Here is a 21119-nt window from a genome sequence, read left to right as displayed (position 1 = left end):
GGCATTAAAATGAAGGTATCTCAAGATTCCATGAAGATGCAAAGGATGCCAGAAGACAGAATAAATTCAATGTCTTGGTCATATCACCTTGTACTCTGAGCTAAAAAAAATTCTGAAGTTAAGCTTAGTGCGGTTTGTTAGTGCTACAAGTTGCACAGCATCACATGTAAGGTGCCAAGAAAGTCTCTTAATTCCCAGTGAAGTCAATGGGAGGTGAGGGTGCTCAGCACCTTGCAGGATCAGGGTCTTTCATGGGAGACGTCTAAGAAACAGCAGGATCTACTGGAGGTGGTGATATGCATAGTGCTAAAGATAACTATATGAGGCATGCTTCTGATGTCCTCTGCTCTCGTGACATTAATAGTTACATAACATTTTTCAATAATAGGCTGATAAGCTTGGTGTCTTGCTTGAATTTCAGCATAGACCACACACTAAGGCCAGTCTTAATTCCCTCTTCAATGGTAATCAAAGAAACAATCTTCATTAACAGTTTTGCCATATGCATGCCGGCACAAAATAGCAGTTATTGGCCCATTCCAACCCATGGCTACACTTCATCAGTCTTGAAGTAGTTCTGCTGCACGTTTGTAAAATAACATGAGGTTTTGTGGGAGAAAAGTGATTAAATATGTGCATGTACTGTATTCAAGTGACAGGTTTCAGAGTCCAACGAGAGACTGCTGAATTGGAATTAATTTGCAAACTGGATACAATTAACTTAGGCTTGAATAGAGACTGGGAGTGGATGGGTCATTACACAAAGTAAAACTATTTCCCCATGTTTATATCCCCACTCCCCAGCCCCCACTGTTCCTCAGACATTCCTGTTAACTGCTGGAAATGGTCCACCTTGATTATCACTACAAAAGGTTTTCTCCCCCCCTCCCCCCCGCACTCTCGTGCTGGTAATAGCTCATCTTAAGTGATCACTCTCCTTACAGTGTGTATGATAACACCCATTTTTTCATGTTCTGTGTGTATATAAATCTCCTCATTGTATTTTCCACTGAATGCATCCGATGAAGTGAGCTGTAGCTCACGAAAGCTTATGCTCAAATAAATTGGTTAGTCTCTAAGGTGCCACAAGTACTCCTTTTCTGTATTCAAGTGTTGTATTTTTAGCCCTGGGAGTACCGCTTGGATAGGTTCTTCAATAGCAATATCTCATATGGCTTAGGCAATTGACTTTTTCTTGTAATTGGTTGTATATATTATGGATTATAGTTCAGTATAGCCAGGACCAGATTTAGGGGAAGGTGACCCAGGCCACCACCTAGATGCTGAGAGTGGAGAGTGCCAGGCTCGGGGTGTTGTTTTCGTTGTTAGCGACAAAAGGGAAAATAGATTGATTGAAGTAAAATGTTTCTCTAACTAATTTTTCACTAACTTCCTAGAATGTTCTGGACCTTTGTAGAATCTCGTGGAACCTTCCAGACTTTCTGAAAACTACGTTTTCCTTGAACCTCCTACAATGTTGTCAGCCATGCCCTCATGGGTATATCAGGAGCAGGACATCGTCGCTCAGTCAGTGAGATATAAGAACGAAGTGAGAGGCCAGCTGCGATATGTGAACCTTGTTTTATTTTATAATTGTAAAAGGGTACTTGTGTTTTAAGACTTGAAGAGTGTACGTAGTGACTAATAAAAGACATATTTAATGAGTCACCAGAGATATCGAACTCCTATCTATGCAACAATATAAAAGCAATACTGTTACTTCTTTTGCCATGCTTAACATGTAATGTTTGATGACTTTCTAAGACTGTGGAACATAGACTTTTGCTCTCCCTTATACTGTCTGTTTTTCCCCCTGTAGAAAATAAAAGATGCCCCTGAAGAAGCCTTCAGGAGCTCAGTATGGGAAGCGAAAAGTTCAACTGCAATCTAGCAAGGGGCAAATTTGATGGGATTTTTGCCCCAGATCCCTAAATGGCCCCCTCAAGGATTGAACTCACAACCCTGGGCTTAGCAGGCCAATGCTCAAACCACTGAGCTATCCGAGTGATGATAAAGAAAAATCTGGCTCACATGAAAAGGAGAGAAGCAGCAAAGAAGAATCAGCATCACACAATGACAGAAACAGCAGTGAGAAAAATTGCACACCACAAATCGATACATCAGATCCCACTTTATGGCCTGCAATCCTAAATTCTGCCGATATTCATTGTACAATTTTGAACGGGCTGGGCAAAATCAAGGAGATGATATTTCCAGTAAATAATCAGATCAGAAGTGACACTTTTCAAAGTCACACTGTGAAAGAGTGCTCGAGAATGGTGAGAAACTGAATCAGCATTGGCTAGTTTACTCAAAATCAACTGACAAAGTGTTCTGGTTTTGTTTCAAAATATTTTATAAGAATGTCAAATCATTGCCTGAGCTTTCCAGGTACAATTACTGGCATAACTTAGCTGATACTCTGAAGCAACATGAAAAGTCACCCAGCCATTTTACGGCCCACTCCAAATGGATGGAGGTTGAATCCAGGCTCAAGCTGAATAAATGCCTAGATGCAGAAAACCAGCACATTATTAATGTAGAAACCCAGCACTGGAGGAACGTGCTCGAGCATCTGATCTCAACTACCCTCTTCCTTGCAAAGAATAATTTGGCTTTCTGGTGCTTGTTGGATAAGTTGTTCACTGAACATAACAATAATTTCCTTGGTTTGGTAGAACTTCTTGGGAAATACAGTGATATCATGTGTGAGCACTTATGTTGAGTAATTTGTAAAGAAGCTATGGACCATTACTGCAGCAAAACAATTCAAAATTAATTGATTGACCTTATGGCAAGGAAGGTATTCGATAAGATGTTAATGTGGCTTGGCAAAGAGAATTACTATGCCATAATAATGGACTGCACTTCCAACATTAGTCACAGTGAGAAGATATCATTTACAGTAAGATTCGTTGACTATTAGGATGGCTGTATCCAAATAAAGGAACGTTTTATCTGTTTCCAGTCTGTGGACAATTCTACTGGAAAAGACCTAACAGAACTGTTTAAGAACATTTTGAATGAGAATAAAATAAAGTTCAGGAGTGCCATGGTCCAGACTACAACAACGGTGCGAACATGAAGGGAAGAAACAGCGACATCCAGGCAAGGATCCTTGTGCTGAATCCAAGAGCTTCCTTCATGCCTTGTGGTAAATCATGCATGCAGATCGTGCATCAAAGTCATGAAATGGGCTACAAATGCCATAAAAATAAGGTATTCAAAAGTTTAACAAATGGGGGGTTAGGGGGTGGGGAAAAAACATTTCTCGCCTGGAGCGCCATTTGATCTAGGGCTGGCCCTGAATATAGTCAGCTGGTGCAGGTGAGGGGTTACTAAGTTTCATTCTGTTCCTATTTAATCTATATTTTTGGTCTCTGTGTACAGTTGTGGAATGATTACTTCACTTAGGGTGGCAATGCAAATGTATACAGTTAACATGTCCATCTCATCCCGTCCCTTTGTAACCTGTTGTCAAGGTATACTAAACTCGGACCCAAGAAAGTTTGTTGCTTCAAATCCAAAATGACCATAAGGAAATTTAACATTATAAATGATGTCTCTTGGTGAGTTTCAGATCATCAATACTGTAGTTTCAGGCACCGATGGCCAAGGTCATGAGAAATCAGTTTAAAACGTGAAAGAAATTTGTGGACCAATTTGTCTGAGTCCTGCTGAAATCCAGGGGATAATTTGTATCTGTTCTACAGAGATTTAGCTACATCTCTTCTAGTTTTCACATAACTGTTTTTTATGCCTAATCCTTCAAGCTCTTTGTAAGGGGACTAGTTCGTATGCCAAGGCCTTATAGTATTATGCCCAAATTTGGAGAAAAAAAAGTGAGAATATTGCAATGCCTCTGTAACATAAAATAACTAATGCAGAGAAAACAAACAACAATAATTTAGCAACAGAGCACAATTAAATAACAATACTACAGTGTTTTCCTCAGGCAAAAATAATAAAAAAGTCTCACTGTACTAGAATGTCCTTGGAGTTAGAAGCAGCATTAGGTACACACACAACCCAAGGAGGTGGGGGCGTGGGAGTGGCCTCAAAAGTATGGGTCAGTGAGCAACATTTCACTTGTGTTGGTGGAGAGGAACAGAAGCTAAAGGTAACAGAGTGCAGAGTGTGGATGCACGGGGAGAAGTGACTCTGAAGAATGATCCTCCCAAGCTGATAGAAACCTCCATGTAAGATTCTGAGCAGGCTGGGGCTCCGTAGCTCAGAAAAGAATTGGGAATAGGGAACAGCTGTTCTCTGTGGCATGTCCCCCTTCCAAATCTCAACTGGAATGCATGCTGCTAGGAGAAGAATTAACATCAGCTCCATGATGTCCCTTCTCCATTGAATACAACTGTAATGAACACCAATAAAAATAAAAATATTTAGTTAGATTGCAAAAGGTTTGTATGAAGAGCATTCCCTTTTGGTCTAATAAAGCATAGGCTGAGAGTCACTTGATTTTTGCATTCCTTGAGGAATTCTCAAATTAAATCTTGCAAGGGCGTCTTAACATTAAGATAGTGATGTGCTATCGTCATTTTGGATGTGCAATCAGCAAGTGGGAGCATTTTTGTAGCATCTCCTCCTAAAGAGGAAGCCAACTTTGTGGAGTGGAGGCAAAATCTCCTTCTGTTTTTATCCCAAATAGCCTTTAGTTAGTCATCATTTATTTTCAGGTACTGGAATCAATCTTAAACAGTGCTCAACCAGCATTACAAGGACAAAAAAAATAAAAATAATAATAAACATATTGCAGAACCAACATGCCATTTGCTGCCATCATATTGTTCACTGTTTGTGTGTTATAGCCCTTCTCCCACTTTGTGTCTTGTCTTGTCTATGTAGACTGCTCTTTAGGGCAGGGATTGGGGCTTAGTCTATATTTGTACAGTACCTGGCACTATGGGGCTTAGTTCTCAGATTGCCCTTAGGCACTGCCATAATAAGCATGATAATTAATAGTATGGATTGAGCCGGAGAGCGCAGAATTGCCCAGAGATTTTTCTCTTTTTCATACTAATATGAGTTTACAAACAAAAAATCCCTTGGGAAGAACAGACCCCAGTATTGAGTGTGATCTAGTCTTAGTTACACCAGCATAAATCAGGAGTAAATCCACAACATCAATGTTATTTCACTAGTATAAAATTAGTGCCGGGGAGAGGAGAACAAAGCCCCTTGTTTTTAATTAGCAAAACCCTTATTTGCAGGGATTTGTTTCATTCTGGACCAAAACATGGCTTGCAAACTCGTAGCTCAAGGTTTAAGGCATTTTTTTGAAGAAGGAAAAAAAAATCAATTTGGCTGTTTTCAAGTCTCCCAAAGCAGGGATTCAGGAATCTGAGTTAATCTGAACGGGGTTTGTGGAGATTTCATCCAGCCTTTCCTTCCGGCCATCATTTAAATCCCCTCCTACCATCCTCCATGCAAGCTGCAACGGCATCATCATAATAACCCTATGACCGAGAGGGATGAGAATCTCCACCGAGACTGTAATCTCACTCTAAACAGCTCTCTAGCGGATGCTCATGAGTGGTGATACATCATGCAATTTTCTCCTTTAGAGACTCAGAGTGTCACCTCCACTGTGATCCCTGCCCTGCCTGGCAGATGCCAGTAAGTGAGAGCCCAAAGTTAGCCTCAGACCAGCGTTTCTTATGTGACTGTGCACTGATGCTGCATAGCAAAGCAATGCTGAGTCTGCAGGCCAGCCTGCCTGCCAGTGATTAATATTTCCATATTGGCTATTATGCATTTGCTGGAAGCATTTTCCATAACATTATTTTAATATCTTTATTATTTCCAATATAGATAACAACATACATTTGAGTCAGAACTGCACATTGTAATCACTCAAACATATGAAACAGGTAGTGTCATGCAGAGCTCTGTATTACCACCTGTGCAGACTTGTATTTGTAATAATGTACACATGCTAACAAAAAAGCTATACATTTGACTTGATAAGGAACGTTATTGGCATAATAAGGAACGTTATTGGCATAATAGAATAATCCCCAATAGACCTGTGTATTTCCATAATGCTATTTAATATGCACAGATGCAAACTAATGCCCTGATGATGGTTTTTAGTGGGCAGATCTATCAAGTTCTCACACGTTCAAATGCAATACTGTGGCTCTAAGAGAGGAACTAGCATGCAGCCTTGAATAGTGTGTAACTCCACACTAAAATGGTAACCCAAACACAGTTTACCCCACAGAATTTTTCCTTCATATAAAAATAAATGCAAACTACTGTATTTATATATTATTAACAGTTTGATACAAACCCATAGACATCCGGAACTTAGAGCTGAGCCTCCCACTCTGATGCTAACTCATATATCATTGTGTCTTCTCTCCCTCTGTCTAAAAGCATGATAAGAATGGAATGTCAACCTCAGCTTTTAAGTGCCTGAACCACATGCTGCCCTCAGTCCTGCTCCCACGTTCCCCCTCCTCTTCCATTCATTTGATTTCATTGACATTATGTGGATGCCACCAGGGACAGCATTTGCACCCCTCCCTTTCGTCAGTTTGTGTAATAACCTGAGCATTGTCTACACACAGGGTTTTGTATTTAATAATCTTCCCAGCTTAACTGTTTTCATCTGACTCTCCCTCCTGAACTGATAAATCTAAATTGCACATTTTTTGAACAGCTTAGCTTATATCTTGCAGGTATCCTTAAATGACTGCCTAGTCTCTTTTGTACTTGTCTAGCACCATCTACTGTAACTATATTATACTGTCTTCCCTTTCTTTCGAGACTGCACGTTTATGATTCCTTCAGGAGTGTGCACTGGGGCTAAGGTGTTCACGGCAAATCATGAAGTCTGAATCCATTTCAAAGGCCACATGCTCTTATGATAGAGAAGCAAATGCAACATGCACCCATCCTGTACATAGAATGACCTGTATTTGTCAATTTAAAATCAGTTTAGGTGAGAAGAGCTTCTTAGATCTGCCAGTTTTCTAATGGCAAGTTCTGCTCCCTCCTCAGCAGCTAGAGAGGACAGCAGAACAAGGGGAGGGGAGCATCCCAATCAAGAGGTCAGCACCCTTTGCGCACCACACAGCCCAGATTCACTGAAAGCCACTGAGGCAGCGTGCACAAAAAGCTTTAAGAGCGGGGCAGGCAAGGCAGGGCACCCTCCTGTGCCAGCTCCACACAACAACAGATCTTCTGGCCACTGCCATCTACAATGGGGATGCTAGTTCAGCTGGGATTTATGCAATCTGGGAGCCTCAAAAGGAGCTGTAGAATGGGCCTGGAAGTGGGAGGAGTTTCCCAGCAAAAAATCCTGTCCACTGCTGTTCTGTAGGGTGTGGGACGGGGAGGAACTCCCCATAGAATCCTCCTTCGTGCCCAGCCCTACAATGCAGCATTGACACAGGGGACAAAATTTAGCTTTACATATTCTTATTACATTGTATTTTTGTAGGTGGATTTTGCACAGCAAAGGACTAGTACAGGTAGAAAGAGAACCGAAACCTCCTAGCTACTATGACTTTTATGGATTTGTATTATTATTATTTAGTGGCATCACAGTAACACCCAAAGGTCCCATCGTCCTAGGAGCTGTATGTTATGAAGCTTTCTTTTTAAAAATCTGATTAGCTAAAGAGTATCATTTCTTTGGATGGCAGATTTAAACTCATAATACCATTCAATCTATTCCAGATATGGGATCTCCTGCATTATTAGTGGGATTTGTATAACAGCCAGAGCATAATATATGTCATATATGCCTGGTGTGTGCACTTTCATGGTGAATACCATAAACATGCCTTACAGAACTCCATTCCCAAATCACCAGGGTAAATTATTTGTTTTGATGGTGAGTGAAATATTTAGTTTTCTATGATTATGATAATTGTAAAGGGTAGAAACTGAGGAGATTTAGTGATTCATCTGGTAAAATATCATGACAATTTTGCAAGGCTGCCATAAAGGTAGCTTATTAACCTGATAGTGTTTCTTGATGGTGTTCTAAAAAGAGCTAAACTATGCATGCATTCCAGCCAAATGTATGCATTTGTTCTGCTGCAATGTTTTATCGCTGTTAGTGAATTTATCCTACCGTCCCAGCATTCTGTAAGGGAATGATGCAAGAGACTGAAGACTACTCTCTCCAGGATTACCTTGCATTTGCTAGTCAAAAATTATTACAACAGCATTTTCATTTGCATGTGTGAAGCGTCTCTGGATTTTCAGTAAATTTGTCTTTCAAAGCTGATTTCTTTGTCCGTCATCACTGGCAGTTTACAAGTGTTTTTTTCAGTTGGGGATGCTGGAGCAAATGAAATAAACCCACAATAAAAATAATTTTGTCCAGGTGGTGCATAAATCAGATGAAGAACTCTCGTTCTACGTGGCAAATGTAAAACATATGCCATGTTATTTAAAGCTTAGCCTCTTTATTTGCCTGCATGACAAAAATCTACATATGTGGTAAAACTGATGTAGGCAAGCAATAAGAATATTAGGAATAAAATATGATGTAGGGAGTGACTCAAACAGAGCCACTTACAGGGTCATGGTCATTCTCCATTTCAAGTGGGCATGGAAATACAGTGAAGGTTATTCTTCTCTAGAGATGTGCAGATAATAAACACCTGCTACCCAGATCTATTCTTTCCTTTTAACTGTTAATGTATTGAATATTTCTGGAAATTGTGGACAAGCTAGTGTCAGGCGATGAGGACAAGGGTGGTCTAGCCTAGTGGGCAGAGCAGGTGTAGTGAACCAAGCGTCGGAACCAAGGACTAGGATCAGAGCCAGAGTCAGTAGTCAAAGGGTCATGATGGAGGGCAGGAACTGGATACCCGAGCCAACGGACAAGCCAGAGTTGGTAGTCAGATGCTGGAGCCAAGGGACAAACTGGAGGGCAGGAACTGGATACCAGAACTGAGTGTCAAGCTGGAGTCAGGAATCAGTCACAGGTCAAGCCGGAGGTCAGGAACTGGAGCAAGCAGCATAGCTGTCAAGGAAGGGTTCAAGGCAGGCGCAGGACAGAGGAAAGGCTGGGTGCAAGGCAGGAGCAGCAGGAACATGGTAACGCAGGAGAGCTGGCCTGCTGACCCCTCCAGCCAGTCAAGTTGCGTGGCCAGTCAGGCAACCTCCTGCAGGCCAGCTGTACTGATGAGACTGTCTGGAGACTAGATCTGCTGCAGGCCCTGATTCCTGACAGCCAGTGAGGAATACAAGGTGGTACCTACTGGTAAAAAGTGGGGCAGATAGAAAAATGTTGACAGATTACATGGGAGTCCTTCAGTAGGGTGTTCCAGTGTAGCTCTTCTTTCCCCCCATTCCTTTGTGTATGTGTAAGTTATTGTTCCAAAGCCAGGGCAGTCAGGGAAAATCTGAAAGTACATTCCCCACCACCACCACTGGCACTGAAGTAGATGCTTCTGAAGAAATGTTTTCAACAAGAAACATCTGAGTTCTCAAAGTATTGGGGAAACCAAAATCTGGGATTTTTTTTACATTGTATTTTTAAAATCATTTTCAGATTATATGTTATAAATCTACACTTTTAAATCCTTGTTTACATTCCACTGGTGACTGTCCAAACTGTGAATTTCTGGTCCTGATCCAAATTCTCCCAAGGCTCAGTGCGGTTTTGGACCATTCCCATTTCTAAGCAGAAGACAGAAATAGCTTCAGTTCTGAGGCTCTTTCTTGACTGAAAATAAATTGGTGTTGAACGTCATAGTCGTTGGAGAACTTTGAGTCTGTGTCATCGCAAAGAGACTGAATTGATGAGATTTTCCCATGTAATTTAATAAAAATAATTGTCCAGAGCACTTGTCCAGTGTAAATTATGCTCCTTTTCTAGTCTCTCATACTTTCCTCCCTAATGTATGGGTGGAGCTTCATAGTTATGGGCTCTTGAGACACGCAAGGCATGAAGGAAATGGGGTTAGCACGAATCAAACCACACTGGTTGGAATAAGACACGTATTTATTTAGAAAAAGAGGAAATAAATTTTTTTAAAAATTAAAAGGTGAATTCATAAGGTAGAGCTGCCTGGGAACTGTGCTCTTTACATGTACGGTTTTAAATAAAAAAATGAGTGCTCACCCTAGCAACTGGAGCAACACACGGTTCAGTACTTCCATGACGCTGAACAGCTTATTAACCTAGAACCATAAAATCACTCACAATGACATTTAGTAACATGAAATGTCTGACATAAATCCACCAGTGTATGGAAACTCACAGCCAGGGAGCCTGTCGCTTACCCTCTTGTGTCTACAAACAGCAGGACACACAACATGGAAAGTGAGCAAGAGGCAAGGGGGCATCTAAAGGCTCCAAGAGAAGGCTGGGAGTTTGGAACGCAGGAGTTCTAATCCCAGCTCTGCCACCGACTCGCACTGGGGCCTTGTACAAGTCACTTTGGACCAGATTTTCAGGAGTTCAGCAACCTCAACGGGGGCTAGGTTTTCAAAAGAGCGCTACTTGTTGGGTGCTGAGTGCTTTGGAAATCTGGCTCTCATTGAGGTGTCTAACAGGGAGCTGACTTCTTTTAGAAATCCTGCTCCAATTGTGGGTGCTGAGCACGTGACAATATGCCCCTGAGCTCTTTTGAAAACAGGTATCTTAAGGCCTGATCCTGCAGCTTCGAGGGGGAGTTGTGGGTGCTCCCAGGATCAGACCCATGGAGAAAATAATACGGTGGGTGTGGGAGAGGCCTGATTAGTTAAACCCTGATCCTGCAAGCAAGCAGCTTCCATATAGAACCCCACTGGCTTCAGTTGCCCACAGGGAGCTTCTTGCAGGGCCTAGGCTTGACCAGTGCTTTGAAAATGTTAAGGCAATACTGTCCATGTGAAGTCTAGTCACGTTTCAAAACTCAGTTACAAAGGAGTTTCAGGTACTACACCTGGCCCTGAGTGCTCCTGGGAATTCTTGCAGTTTTACAATCTAATTTTTCATGCTTGAAGAAATACTTCTCTCTTCCTTGTTGCTGTGTGAAAGCCCCACACAAAAATCAGAGAAAAGGACTCAGGCACCAATCTCCTGTGACTACACGTACACTTAACTTTAAGCATAGGGTGACCATATTTCCCAAAGGAAAAATGGGATATCATGTGGGGCTGGCCCGAGCCCTCCCCGCACTGTGGGGTTGGCCTGAGCCACTCATCGGAGCCCCCCCACACGGGGCTGGCCCAAGCAGCTCGCTGGAGCCCACCTCCCCGCGCGGGGCGGGGCAGGCAAGGCTCGGGTGAGCAGTGACGCACATCTTAGACAGGGTGACCATATTTCCCAAAGGCTGGGACTGGTATTGCAGCTCACCCAAGCCCTGCCTGCCCCCTGCCAGAACTTGCCTCTTGCCCTTCACTCTGCCACATGGGGCTGGCAATGCCGCTGCCCGCTGCCTCCTTCACCCCCGCGCCCGCATGTTCCTCTGCATCCCACTTTTTTGCCAAAAAAAAGGTCAGGACGGCCAGGACAGGGCTTAAAAGGGACTGTCCTCGCCAAAACGGAACATATGGTCACCCTGTTTAAGCATGTGAGTAGTCCCATGGAAATCAGTGAGATTACTCATGTGGAGAGCTGGCTAGAGGCAGGTAATTCCACTGTACAGAGGATTTTGCTAGTTCAAAATTTGGTTTCGTTCCAAATAAGAACAAACCCCCAGATTTTTGAAATTCTCCCTGAAAGAGGATGAAGCCATGGTAGTCCACACAGTGAGGTGTCCCAGAGCCACAGACCCTAGAAGTGCTGGGGTCCCCGGCCCTGGAACAATCTGTGTGCAGGCAGTCCCAGAGCTGTGGATATTAGAAGCTCTGTCTCTCCAACACCCTGCCAGGCATGTTGCTGAGGAGCCACGCAGGCAGGCTGGCAGGAAACCAGACAGGTTTTGAGGCCCACCCAGCCAGCAAGATTCCCTCAGAATCCTCCTGGCTTCCAGAGGAACTTCTCTGAAATCAAACTGTCTTCACAAAGCTTTTTGATTTTGACAAATCTACTAATTCCAATGAAAAAACTCTTTTGTCTGAGTTTTTCCAACCAGTCCTATTCAATTGCTTAAAATTAAAAGCTTGAAACTGCAAGATTGGTGCATTAGCAACTGTATGGAAAGGGGGAAATAGCAAAACTGACCATGCAGAAAGCACTACCAAAATACACAAAGTAAACTAACTGAAAAAATAGGGGAAAGTAAATGTACTTTCTAATGTCTTTCAGTTCTAGTAATTTTAGTTGTTATTGGTATAAATAAAAGGAGTACTTGTGGCACCTTAGAGACTAACAAATTTATTTGAGTATAAGCTTTCATGAGCTACAGCTCACTTCATCGGATGCGTTCAGTGAAGGTGCCACAAGTACTCCTTTTCTTTTTGCAAATACAGACTAACACAGCTGCTACTCTGAAACCATTGGTAAAAATGACACTTAAAGCATTTTCCGACAGATGTCTTATCTTTTAGTTGATGGTCTCTCTCTTTAAGTGCTAAAGCATTGTTATGTGGCAGTTTTAATGTAGCCAAATGGGGACTTGATTGAAATCAGTAGCCCCAATTTGCTTGTCGCTTATTTAAGCTTGATTTGAACCCAGGTTTTTAAAGGCTCCTGCACTACATCATTAGCACACCTCCTATAGCCAGCACACCTTTCTGTATTTCACATGCCTGAATTTTAAAAAAAAAAGTGCAATGTAAGATTTTTTGTTTTAAAGTGTTTAGCTCTCCACTCCTTCCATTATTAAACTGAACTAAAATATGACAGCTAAAAGGAGATTAAACACATTAAACACATAGGCACATCTACCTTGAGCAGAGGAAGCCTTTCATAACTCATACAGAGTTATTGGGCTTACCCACAATATTAGTGATAAAAATTGATTAGCCATTCCCACTTGTTTCATGGTCCATAGCTATTTTTTCATTGGTGCTATAAGTTGGTTTATACAGAGGGAAATAGTATTATTAAATAGCAGAGTATACACATAATATATTGTACTTACTAAGGGCCCCAAAACAGCTGAAAGCAGCATCTGTGTGCCTCCTGGCCCACAAAAGCAATCTGAATGCTCTGGACTTTGCATCTGCTAAGGTTACTCCTTGCTCTGAAGAGGAAGTCTCTCTTCTTTAGTGAATGTGCACTGCCCAGTCAGGCTTTCTGCTGCCTCTCTATTCCCAGGGGGGAAGGTTTGTGACTCTGCCAGCCTGATCATCATATATACCATCACACTGAGCTCCAGGAATGGCACGTGCGGACACGCTGAGCAATGTCATGGTTCAGAGTGGTGGGAGGAAAAGGATTGACTAGTATATAACTAGGAAAAAATTTAAAGGAGCCACAGTCTGAAGTGATTGGGAATCTCCCTGGCTGAAATCTGTGTTTTGTAGGTACAGATGGGGCCAGAAGCTCACCTGCTTTCAAGGACTTCTTATTAGTCACCAAAGGAAGCAACTTGATGACAATTAGAGGCCAGAGTCTTCCAAAATGCTCTTGTAATTGGAGGCGTGGGAAGGGGAGCCCCTCTCCCCCACATCCTGACTCTGAGCCTAGACTATTTTAAAAAGATCATGCTGTCTTTCCAAGAACAGCTCATTTTAAAGACTGAACTGGAATTTTTCTGTCTCCCCATCTGAACCTGCACAGGGGACGTTCTCAGGCACCACAACTGCAGGTGAAGTAGGGACATAGACTGTCCCAAGAACTAGGCATACTGGAGTGCCAAGTAGTGAGTAGAAGCTTATTGGTATGTACTATTCTCACCTTGACCCAAACAGCCCGCCAACTCCCTTCTAAGGAACAGATAGGATAAGGTATTGGCTCTTCACAGGCCAGTGTTTTCCTTGATTAGACTTGTTCTAATTTAGACTTTGGCTAGTTTATTCAGGATGAGGTCTCAAAGACTCAGTTTTCTACATGTGTAACTCCTATTAGTGGAAAGGGTCATTCTGTGCACATAGGAAAGAGGGGAACAGGCTCCTAAAAGAAATTCCTAACTACTTGGCTCCATAGCTGATATCTTTTCTCACACAATAAACAAACACATCGATAGATGTAAAAGAAAAAGAGAAGGAATTTCACAACTCCCAAACCAAAATCTCTTCTTTATGTGAGGGAAGAAGAAAAGGCATGTCTTTATATACAGGCATTGATGTAAACTCTTTAGGGCACGGACTGTCTTGTTGTTCCATGTTTGTACAGGACTCTAGCACCGTGGGGCACTAATCCATGACTGGGGCTGCTAGGTGCTACCACAGTACAAATACATAATGATACTATCTATGTATACCTACATATTCAGCTTCATTGTTTTCTCATCTGAGTTGTGTAATCACAAGAGAACTTTGGATCTGAACTCTGCAGCTTGGACCAATCTCAAATTAACACATGTAATCATTTCCCTGCCATTACAGGAGCTTTCAGCATTGGTGGACCTCAGTTCCTCCTCTTTTCTGCCCGTAGCACCTAATGGCCTAGTCTCCTGTAGGTCTCATTTACTTGGTCTCATTTCGGTTGTTGGGTTTGGCGTGCTGGTGGTGCTGGGTGGCGTTGGTGCCCTGTGATTTACAGGAGGTCAGACTAGATGATCAGGTGGTCCCTTCTGGCCTTAAACTCTGTGACTAACACTCTATACCTAGGTGTTACTGGTTCAGCAGAATCCATCTGATATATGGGAAGTAAAAGGGATGGCAGTTGAAGAGGTGAGCGTTACAATACCTGGAGAAAACAGACAGCTGGAAAAGATCATTTTAGCAAAATTAAGACTTCATATATATATAAAACTATGTTTTATGGCCCCATGTATTTGTAAAGCGGGTATAAACTAGACTCCTGAAATAGATCAAGTTCAGACACAGATGTGAAAAATAACACTAGTTTGCCATCTAGTGTTGTAGGCTCATATTACAGTTAGTTAACCAATGTGTACCTCTATCAGACCAATCTGTTCTAAAACCAGTAATTCCCGACTACTACCTGCTACTCATTTTTAATGATTAAGGTTTAAAAGAAATCAAGGAGTTTTATAATATAGCAAGGATTATAGGGTCTTCATCTTTTTTACATTAATTTTCTTCAAATTTTATGTATCAGACATAGGTACCGGAACTAGGGGTGCTGGAGATGCGACCACACCCCCTGGCTTGAAGTGGTTTCTATCGTATACAGGGTTTCGAGTTTGGTTCAATGGCACTCAGCACCCCCACTATAAAAATTGTTCCAGCACCCCGGGTATTGTAATGGCTGGAAAACTCTACAAAAAGGAGCTGTATATTCTACTTGTCAATAGTGATGGGGAGGGAGTAAATCAGCAGTGGACACAAGCCATCTGTAGTTCATTTCAAAACCTTTCTCTAGCTGAATAGCTATCTCCGAAAAGTAGATATTTAGTGTCACTCAGCAATAGGGGGTGGTCTGATTTAGTGCTAAAATTGTGATGGAACAGTAGACATTAGCTCAGCACCATTGCTTCCACTCAACATGGTTGGCAAATAAGTCTCCTATTTGTGAATGACAACATCACTTAAATATAGTCTTGGGAGTAAAGCTAGGTGACTAATTTTCAGTGACAGTGAGTAACATATTTGATCAGTTTTGACTTTTTTTTCTCCTTGACAATTGTCTCTGGGCAGATCATGGTTTTCTCATATTTATTCATTATTCTAAATTATTCACTGAATAATGTCACCGAATCACTCTTGGTCTCTAGATTGTGAATGAGCAATTTATTTATTGTATCTGATATTCCAGATTCAAAGTAGGTTGGCTAGTTTGGATTCAATGCGTAGATCACATGGCACTGATTCTCTTCTTCAAGTGAATGAGTATAACCCTGTATTCAGTTTCTCTTTGTGAACAATCAAGTTTATGAATTCACAATTCACTTTCCACAAATATTCTCCAGTATTCACTTAGAATTTGCCGTTTCCACAGCCATTTGGGCTATAACATTTGTTTGCTAGAATATATCTGGATAGCAAATATACCGTGGAACCAGGGGTGTGGGCACAGCCAAAGCTAATTCGTTACAAAATAGGAATGAATATTTGATTATCACCCCACCCCAAATTCACCCTGCCCTACTTACCCAATCTCAGAAGCAGAAAGGGAGGAGACAAATGAATTTGACTACACCATGCAGAAATCCCTGTTTGCAGAGTTAAGAAGTCTTGTGATATGCAAACTGAAATTAACAGGAAAAAAAGGAGACAGATTTGGATTTGGAACCCCATTTACCGGGTTAGTGGAAATCTCTGACCTGGCATCCAGCCAGATGAGCTTTGCAAGTAATTTTTGGCTACATATGCAGGCCTTGACTCTTCAGTTAGATCCATGCACACCCTGCAGAGTCTTACTGAAGTTGCTGGGGTTCAGCATGAACAGTGCACAAGAATCTGCCTGCATGGGTATAGTTGTGGTATTGGGGTCGTTGTCATTCAGAATAAAATACAAAAGCGTAAGACAAGTGCAGAGAATGCTTAAGATAGAAGATAATTGGGCAAGTGTTATGTTTATGGCATACAAAGAGAGAATTTCAATTAACAAATATAAAATTCTCTTTCTGGAAGATCGCAATGTAACAGTACTTTATTTCTTAAAATCCAGAACCTTAACACAAAAGAACCAGAAAAGAGAGAGAGAGAAAGCAGGCTGCTCCCTAGAGCAGAGAGGTACAACTCACCCCAACTTACTCTAGGCTGGCTCTTTGCAGAATGACTACTGAAAGACTCAGATTGCAGGCTTCCCTACAGAGCACTCTAGCCTGCAAGCAGGACCAGGAAAACTCCTGAAATTTATAGTGACTGATTACCATTTTAACTCGGTTTTAAATATGGCACAGTAAGCAAAAAGAAAATGTTTATGGCTTGAATAATGTGCTGAGGTATAGCCAAGGAAAAATGAAGAAGATGATTAAAAAAAATGGTGAAATGTATTCAAACCAGCTGCACCACCAAATGTCACCCAGTAGGGTAGCTAGAGGAGTAAATATCATGAATAGTAGGGTGGGTTAGCATAGGTTAAGTTACAATCCAGCATCATAACCTTTACTTAGTGGCTTAATGGTTTCGTGACTGAGGGGGAAAAAAACAGGGTTAGAGCAATGCGGTGCTCAGGGTTCTAAGCTCCATTATGCAGCAGCAGAAAGGGTAATGTCTTTGTGACGCTGTCTGCGTATTTTGACACCTGCATGACTATGGGGATAATACCAATAATAAAGTAATGATAATAACATGTTAACATTTTGCATAGCAGCTTTCATCTCAAAGGATCCCAAGGTTCTTTGCTAAAAGTATACACACTCCGTAGTTTTGCACACTTACAACACCTTTCATCCAAGGATCTCAGTGTGCATTGCCAGCTATATCCCTTCAGCGTTACTGAAACGTAGTCCCCTGTAGGACAGGATAACAGCAACGGCATGGGTAAACAACAGTGGAGGACAGGGAATAGTGAGCTCCGGAATGTCCTTTGTCAGGTAAGCTCCTACTATTACAGAAAATGCCATGGTATCTTTAATATTCACACAGATAAGCAAGGACTTCATTTTTAAAGGTCTTATTCAAGAGGATTTGGTTAGACTAGAAAACCTAAGAACACTGTGTCGACTAACGCACCCCAACTCTGGTCTCTTGTCATTGGCTATTTTAGTAATGTAGGGAGCTGAATTGGGATCACAGTTGTGCTGTACGTGCATAGATGCAGCAGTTGTTTTGATCAGCTGTGCAGTGAAGTGCAATCACATTGATTCTAGAAGATACAGCTCACACAAAACACTTGCGATCAAAACCAGACTCTGAACTGCCATTGAATCCTGACTGTGGCATTCAAAAGCAGAGAAAGTTGCCCTCAGAATGCTTTTAGAGGAATTACTGCTCTGCTGATTTTTAGGACAGGACCAGTTACCTTTTTAAATGTGTATTTATACAAGTGTTTAGGTATGGGCCCGTGTGAAAGCATGCCTACAGAGAGAGTGAGAAAGATCCATGCCTTTTGCTTTATTTTTTATCATTACAGAGTCTAAATTTGTTGGGTCATTATCTGTTTTAAGGAGGTCGAGCCTCCGTTCATTACTCATCTGCCATCAGCATGTAGAGCTGCGCATTCCCTCTGCAGTGTGGTAAACATGCATAAGGAGCACCATAACACTTACTAATTAGTTTCCCTATACAGTATCTCATCAGGATTTTTTATTATTATTATTCTGACAGTGAGTATGTACAGAGAATGACTAACTACGCTGAGTTTGAGAAACATGATTAGGAAAGAAAAAATGCTTCCAAAAATTTCATTCTTCTTTATTTTTATTTTTATTTTTTTTGGCAGAGATTAACTGCAAGAATAACCACCCACAATTTTCTTGCATAACCTTGTGCAGGGGATGGGCTGCAGGCAATTAACCATGTATTTCCCACACTCCAGTTTTGGCCTTGTCTAACTTGGAAATAGCACCAGTTCAATAATCGGTGGAGCATCATGATGTGTCAGCCTCGTAGACAAGGCCAGTGTGTGGGTCAGCATCAGGGCAGCCAAACAGATCATTGACATGGCTCTACTTCCCAAGCAAAGGCAACACATGGAGGGGTGTATGTGTGTGTGACGTGGTGTCACGTGCCTTACCAGATTTCTGCCAGGGTTTATGTGCTTTGCCCTGAACCCCGCAGCATATCACCAGAATCTTTAAATTGTGCACCCCCTCACCCTGACTATCAACAGTTACGCGTTGTCTCTGCTTCCAGGGATTTCCCTACCCCCCCCGCTTCCCCCCCCCCCCCCCGAGTTTTGTGAACTAGTTACATGCAGTGTTGCCAATTTAGTGATTGTTTGGAAATTTGAATTGAAATTGAAACATTAATACACACTTTAAAAGCATATAAAGTGTATGATAAAATACGTGTATCTGAAAAAGTATAATAGATTTGAAAAGTATGAACATAGACTAGCTTCCTTGTACAGCTGTTGTTTTTTATGACATCAGTGCATTCATTTAGATGATGTTGGCCAACCTAATAATTTCAAATTATGTTTTGTAAGCAGTGTCTAAATGAGCTGTCCTTGACAGCTAGTGATGAGCTAGGGGCTGGGGGGAAAGGCTTCAGGACCAGATTGTATTTACATTCACACCTAATCTACCTAGGTATCCAGCAAACAGAGCTGTGTTGCTCAAGTGATGGATTTTGGCTGGGGTTCAAATCACTTGAATGCGTGTGTGTGTTGGGGGGGTAAAGAAATGTTGTTATTCTTATTGTAGGAGTAAAGGGCAGTAGAACTGTACTTAGCCTGTGCTGATTGAGGGCATGAAGAGAGAGGGTGGCGACAGGTGTTTTGCTTGATGGTCTGCCTGAGTCACAAGTACTGTCTGACCTGCCCCTTTCCACTGTTTAAAGACAGAGCTGATTAGGCTCCGTAGATAGTCTTTTGTTGCGTTAAGTGACCACTACAGTGAAATCACTGATAATCAGGTCTAAGTGTTTAGACCTGCTGTGGAACAGTGTTTCTGTGGAAGAGACGGCCCAGTCTGCTCTAGCAGCGAGGTTCCCCCACTGAGAGTTCAGCTGAAATCACTGGGTGGAACGTCAAGAGACCAACTGGCAGAGGTCATAGTGGCAGCTGGCAGCAGAAGGTGATGGCGCAGGGCCATTGGCAACAGAGCGATGGAGTGAACAGTGGCACAATGAACAACAGTGGCCAGAGTGAACAGTGAACAGCTGGAGGAACGAGTAAGGTGCCTTCTTGCCCCGCACCTGGCAGGTGAACTCATGTGAAAGCACCTCTGAACTCTGAGTCTCCACTGACCAAGGACAACACTGATGAGTGTTAATGAAGCTGTTAAGAATGCTGGAGACACAACACAGTTCATGGGAACAAACATGGCCGTGGCAACATACTTTCTATTTAAGCAAGAGATAGCCCAACACTACAAACTGGAGGCCAATGTTAAGTGCATTGTCACTTGTTCATCCTGAAGTTGAACACTGGTTCCGAACAAGACCAGCAAATGCTCACTATCTTTCCGCAAGAAACTCAACTGACTGGTTAGACGCATGTGGTGCAACAGTGAAAGTCTCAGCAGTTGAAAAAGTGAAGAACTCTCTCACCACATTCAAAAAATTTACATACATGGCTGATGAATGCACCGATGCAAATGGGCATCAAGTATTAAATCATTGTGTACATTATCTTGATGTCAGTGGTAGGCCAGTAGATGTATGTCTAGATGTTCAAGTTATAGAAGACAGATTGGCTGCATCTGTGACAACCCACATCTTAGAAGAGTTAAATGCTTGTCAGTGGACCCCAAACAGATGGCTGCTTGTGCATTTGATGGAGCTGCAAACTTCTCTGGAAGACATGGTGGAGCACAAGCTTTGCTCAGAGAAAAGCGTAACCCTAATCTCCTACAGACACTGCAGAGGCCATCTACTCCAGCTAGTACGAGCAGCAGACTCTTCAAAAGACATTTAAAAAGCTATAAATTTAATGTCTTCATTATCTTCTTTTTTCAGCAAGAGTCCAAAAAGATGGAATATCTTGGAAAATATAGAAGATACACTGGGACTGAAGTTCAAATTAGTCCAACCTGGGAAAAGCCTCTGGCTTTCTCCTGAGCGATACTTGGCTGTTGTCTTAAAATTACTCCAGCTATTATTACTGGCTTTGGAAAGTATCTACCAAGATGGGATGGATCTAAGTAGTGAGGCTGGTGGATTACTTTTGCTACTACATTCAGAGAAGACTATTGCCATTCTCGCTCTTGTAAGTCTACTATTGAAACCACTTGGGTGATTAAACAATGCCATCCAGGCATCTGCTACAACAGTAGTAGATCTTTGTCCAGCAATAGAAGCTACATTTGGATCAATCAGAGAGCTATCCATTGAAAAAGTACTGGAAGAAGCAAAGACTTCAGTCCAGAATTTGACTAATGAAGGCATTTATATTGAATCCTTCAGTGAAGAGGACAAGAAGTGTTTGTTAAGACAGCTGAAAAAGTACACAGACTTGATTCTTAAAAATCGACAACAGCGATTTCTAGATTCTACTCAACCTCTATGTAGCTTTTACAGATCCTTGTCTTATAAAACACCGATAGTTGAGTGGAGTGAGGCACTACCAGCAATGGGGCTGCCATGTG

The 21119-nt window shown here is 41.9% G+C and overlaps 1 long non-coding RNA gene across 2 annotated transcripts in view; it reads left to right on the top strand.

Moving 5' to 3' along the window:
• The window catches only part of LOC125642652 (uncharacterized), a 41833-nt gene that overhangs the window by 2258 nt on the left and 18456 nt on the right, over positions 1–21119 (top strand). Inside the window, exon 2 of one of the 2 annotated variants that reach the window (XR_007358461.2) lies at positions 1820–3219. This is a non-coding gene — a long non-coding RNA (uncharacterized LOC125642652). Of the gene's footprint in view, positions 1–1819; positions 8254–21119 lie in introns of those variants that run through there. The other variant, XR_007358460.2, reaches the window with a different exon arrangement.

Source organism: Caretta caretta, chromosome 1, assembly GCF_965140235.1.
Source record: "Caretta caretta isolate rCarCar2 chromosome 1, rCarCar1.hap1, whole genome shotgun sequence".
Taxonomy (NCBI): domain Eukaryota; kingdom Metazoa; phylum Chordata; order Testudines; family Cheloniidae; genus Caretta; species Caretta caretta.
This window is presented reverse-complemented; position numbering and strand designations above follow the sequence as displayed.